This window comes from Lytechinus pictus, chromosome 19, assembly GCF_037042905.1.
Source record: "Lytechinus pictus isolate F3 Inbred chromosome 19, Lp3.0, whole genome shotgun sequence".
NCBI classification, from domain to species: domain Eukaryota; kingdom Metazoa; phylum Echinodermata; class Echinoidea; order Temnopleuroida; family Toxopneustidae; genus Lytechinus; species Lytechinus pictus.
In genome coordinates this window covers 15,723,227-15,729,029 of record NC_087263.1, presented here as the reverse complement: position 1 = coordinate 15,729,029, position 5,803 = coordinate 15,723,227, and positions in this window count along the sequence as shown.

Sequence of the window (5,803 nt, the reverse complement as noted above, 5' to 3'; positions counted from 1 at the left end):
GACGTATTTGTCATGCGCAACCGAATAGGCTGCTGGGGATTTCTTCACGTTTTGTTCCCGATAACAATAAAGGGGGAAATATTGTTTCAGAATATTTTGTTCTCGTGTGTTGTTTCGTCGTTCGCTCGATGAACTGAAAGCGGAACTATATTTAGCCGTAGAGTCTGGCTATGAATGAATCCAAAAGACCAAGAAAGGAAGGCGAATCATAGCCGGACTAAAACATAGAGAGGAAAAGAAATAGAGTTAAAAGAGAGAAAATGGGCGGAAGGGGGGGGGGGGGGCGAGAGAGTCCCCCCATCTTACCCCCAAAATATGAAAATGATATTAATAATCAGCCGAGTAAATAACAACATATAAATATCTTTTATTTTAAATGAGACGGCCGACATACGGTCCGCTGTTTTTCTTTTGTTTTATTGGAAACTTGCGAGAGAGCGAAGAAAGCAAGCCAGGCATAATCTAATTCCAAATTAACATTATTATTTGAAACTGGTGTGCAAATTTCAAGCAGCAGAGTCCCTTCCCATCACCCCATCAGTGCAGTTGGAAGAAGGGTAGGGAGGGGGGTGGGATGGAGAGACAGACGAAGAAAGAGAGGGGCTCGAAAGAGGGGATGAAGTGATGCTTTGGGAAATTGATAGAAAAGGAAATAAAACGGGGGAAATACATGTTTAAGATATATCCAGTTCGTATATAAATCTAGAAGATTTCTAGAAGTGTACAATAAGATAATTATGGATAACTTGCCAGTTGAGTTCAGGTGCTAATTTACATTGGATTAGCAGCACCTGCTTTTAACACCAATCCTCAATACCTGAACAGTTATGTTACAGATGGTGCTCAAAATTAACACCATATCGTGCTCAACCTCGTGACGCGCCACCTGCTTCTCGGCATTTAAATTTCTATTACAGAGGAGTTGGAAGGTAAGGAGGGGGGGGGGGGTAAGGGCTTATTTCCAATTCGTCTAATGCCAATTCGTCCAATTGCCAACTCGTCTACTATCATTTGGTCGTCCATCAGTTGGTCCACTGTCCACATGGTCTAATTTCCAATTCGTCCACTCACCATTTCGTCTAATAACCAGTTGGTTCAATATAGCCATTTAATTTAGTCCATGTACCACTTGGTCTAATTGGATGAAGTGTTCATTGTGCAAAATGAATGAAAATGAAATGGATATTAGACCACCTGGTTATGAGACGAAATAGTGATTAGACGGACTGACGGAAGAAATAGGAGAGAGAGAGGGAGAATACATAAAAAGTAAATAAAAATTGGCTGGAATTCGAGGGCAAAAGTGCTCAATCAACATTCATTGTTGCACATGACCTTGTTCTTCAATTTACGTATGTCTTTTCATGGAGCTATCAACAGGTAGCTCCATGGTCTTTTACAGTATGTATGGTACAGGCACGACTCTATCTCGTCTGTGTTAGAGAATACGAAAATAGAAATGAAAACTGATATCCACACGGGCGTCATATTTCAATAGGCAAATGGCATATACCCAAGATATTCAGAAACGGGATATACCTGCAAAAATCACCATATTCAATACACAGCGTTGAAGCCACAGGGGGGGGGGGCGACGTACCCCTATTCATTTTCAAGTAGTAAAAAAAAAAAAAAGAGGATTAAAAGGGAAGAAAAGGTGAAAAAGAAGAGAGATAAGTATTAAAAGAAGAATTGCTGGCCAGATATAAACGAAATCATACACCTATTGTTCTATTTAGAAAAAAAAATAATGACGTCATATATTACTCATCTTGCGCTCATTGATCTGTACATTAATGTAAATAGACATCACTGCCACCCACCCCCCCCCCCCGGACGCGGCCCTTGTCTATACCCGTTAACAAGTTAAAAATGACAAAACCCCTAAATACTGAATTTCACAGGTGAAAATAACAAATTGATTTGCTCGGTCGACTCGCTCCCTCTCACACATCAAATCGTCCCTTCACATTTTCTACATGTTCTACAGTGTTGTATGGTAAAATTCCAAGTTTCACTGCTTAGAATAAAAAAATATGTATATTTAGAAATGAAACAGGAAAACAAATTATTTTCCTTTTCAATTCACCCTTCTGGAAAGAACACAGTGTGAGCACAGTGTGTTCATGTAATGGACTATGTGAAAATATTATTCACACTGTTAAATTGATCAAAGTCAACAGTGTGAATATATTTTCACACTGTGGATACCTCGACAGTGTTACTGTTCACAGCGTGTTCACATGGTCGGTCGACTATGTGGATATGCGATTCACACTGTTGAGTCACAATGCTCAAGTTTAACAGTGTGAAGGTGATTTTACAATGTGCTTCACACTGTGAACACACTGTGGGACGCTGTTTTTTCCAGTTGAGAAACTCCGCGTGTTCACATGGTTGACTAATGTGAATATGTGATTCACACCGTTGAAAGGTTCAAATTTTACAGTGTGAAGGTGATTTCACATCAGTGTATTCCACACAGTGAACACACTGTGGGACACTGTACTCTTTCCAGTAGGGGCATTTGTTTATTCATATTTGTGTGTGCAAATATTAAAAACACAAATCAAACACAGTGATATTAATTATAGGCCCTATATGTTTTTTTTTTATTCTCCAGCTGCCGGGGTACTGGGGAGATTCAGTAGATTAGGCATGTAGATGTGCAAGAAGTCAATGGAGTTTACAAGGTCTAGTACTGATAGGGTTGAGAACAATATAATTGCACCGGCATCAATCTGTCACTTTCACACATACTAAATGTCATGTTAACTCGTGTTAATGTCTAGCTTAATCGTGTTACGATCGTGGTACCGTGGAGTCTGCGGTTTTTAAGGGGCATCGCTGGGGGCAATGGAGCTATGAAATACATTATTACTGTTTACATTCTTAACGACCATCTTATAATTTCATGTTTCAGGCTCCATAGCTGGCCAAAGACAAAGCATTAAAGAGCTCGTACCTACATTTTACGTTGCTCGTAAGCCCGAACATTCTAAGATGGCCCTATTGATTGTAGTTATAATGCACGTTTTTCGTAAGGAGATCATAAGATGCCTATGCATTGTAAGATGGCCCTGCGCTGATGACACGATTCCCCTACGATGTGCTTATTGGTTACGATCTTGCGATTTCGAAAATTTGTATGACTCCGCGCTAAACAAAATCGGAGACCCTTCGACGACCGCGAATCCGTTCGAAAATCGCATGATCATCGTTTGCCACCCTAGGAATGGCGTATTATTAGCAGGATACGATCACGCTAGGGGCAACATACGATGGCCGTAGATCAATTGAAAATGAGACATTTGCAACACGTAAAACAACTGCATAAATAATGCGGGGAGAATTCAACTGGGCGTTGCGCAATCGAAGCTATGTGCATGGGACGTTATACAAACTGATGCAGAGGATCGAGGTTCAAATCCTGGTCACGTCTTTCGGATGGTGACGTTAAATTGTCGGTCCCAGATATAATAATGATATCAGATTGATACACGTCTCAAAAAATCAAATACACACACACACACACACACACACACCCTCACACACCCTTGAGCACACACACACGGCCACCCACCCTCGCACACAACTTACCATTATTTGACGCATCAAAATGGTATGGAGAGAATTTTGCAAATTATCGTACATTTTAGGTGAAAAGTTTGACATATTTTCTTCAGAGGTATGAAGAAACTGGCTGTTACGTGTCCTTGAACTTGGATAAGTTTACGGAAAGAGGATATGGGAATTGCGGGACTCAAGAGCGAAAGGGAGGAATATTATCGCAATACCTGGCGACACTGTTTGTAATACCGTGACTCAAAGCAAAAGAAAGGAAATGAAGAAGAAAATGATGATTCCTGCGGTTTTCTTCTAGGTCTATCATAGTATGCCACGCTGGTCAATGACCAGTGATGATAATACTACACCTTGACCTATAGAATCATTAAAACCATCGATTAAGTCCCCCCAGCACGATGATGTTAAGGAAACATAAATATTGTACCAGCATGAATACATGATTAGAGTAATTTATTCAAAATGAGCAAGGTATATTAACACTTATTAAAGGTTGTATTGCCCTTTAAATATTTTACCACATACGTAGGCAGGGCTATATTCTAAAGAGCATTCCGTCCTTCAACATATTTCACCGAAAGTTATGAAATAATAATTACAAATATGAATTCATACGATTTTTACTGCAAAAGAAGGCATCCACATACGCCCTGGAAACGTGGAACGACCTATCTACTTTCCTTCATTCAGGGGTGGATTCTGGGGAGTGTTTCATCAACATTTTCATCCGACAAGTTGTCAGATCTGACATCTTTCTCTGATGTTGATTGGCTAAGAGGTACTGTTACTATGGTAACTGTCGGATAAAATAGGACTTGTCGGATAAAACGTCCGACAAGTCCTTTCATGAAACGCTCCCCAGGATTTACCGGGTGGGGGTCAGACATCTTTTTTTTTTTACAATTGTCTATAAAAAGGGTAGGTGGATTTGTGCCCTTTTGGCCCTCGCCCGTATCCGCACCTGCTTCATAATACACTATTAAAAAAAATTAAAACGGCGTTAGATGACTGCAATTATCCTAATCATGTCCATTAGTATATTGATATATTCAGAAAAGACCGCGTTCGAATCAAATAGTGATTAGAAATAATCATAATGACTAACATGATGATCACTCACGCTTTCATTCCGTCATTTTCGACAAGCTATTGTAGACTTTAATGTAAGTCTCACCAACGAAAGTAAATCCAAACCGATCGATGATTCGACATTAAAAATAAAGTAATATCTTTGCTCGGTCTTGAATCGGTTCGCCGGTGGGACTGTTGCCTTACTACGGCTTCCTTCCTAGTCTGCAGGCACAGACCCTAATTGAAACTTTGATCAACAAGTGTGTCTCCACGCAAAGACTAGCACATACATAACTTGCTGTTTCAATTCAGGCCTTCAGTACATAAGGCATGGGTAGGCTGCAATTCAGACCCTTTACTCTAATGAAGGGTTTGTACAGCAGACTAGCTTCTTCCGTCTTCCTGGCACACAACCATAACGAGAACGGTTTCTGGCATAAATATAAATTTTGCCTCCAAATCATCATTAACGCACCCCAACTCTTTAAGGTAATCCGAACGAATTACATGAATAATCCCCGTAGCTCGTAATTCTAGGTTAAATATTCCCCCGCCCATCGTTTGAGATATCCCTTTACAACTACCGCGTGCATGGCGTATCCAGTGTTAGGATGAATATTAATCAATTATTCTATCACTCCGACTCGTAGATTAAACTTTAAAGGTGGGAAATTGTGGGCTCTTAGACCCATTTTCTCCAGGGGGGGGGGGGGGGGCTTTTCTTTATTTTTTTTATTTAATAAATAAATAAATCAATCGATCAATCAATCAATCAATCAATCAATCAATCAACCAATCAATTATTATTTTGTATTGCTTGGAAGAAGATTTTTGTACGTCACTGTCCCCAATGGTACCATAATTTTAGGGTACAATTGCATAATTTAGGGAGCAAATTGGCATTTCGAGTTTTTTTTTAAACAAGTCCACACATTGGTCTTCATAATGCATACAGCGTTTTTTTTTATTTATTTGATGTACGATAAAACATTGAGCAATGTGGATAAAATTCTTTGCTCAAGGGCATATAAGTGCCGTGTCGGAAATCGAACCCCCGATCCTCGCATCTCCAAACAAACGCCTTAGACCACTCGGCCGCGGCATCTCCACCTTGAGGTTATTGCCCGTTTATTGAAAATTAACGAAT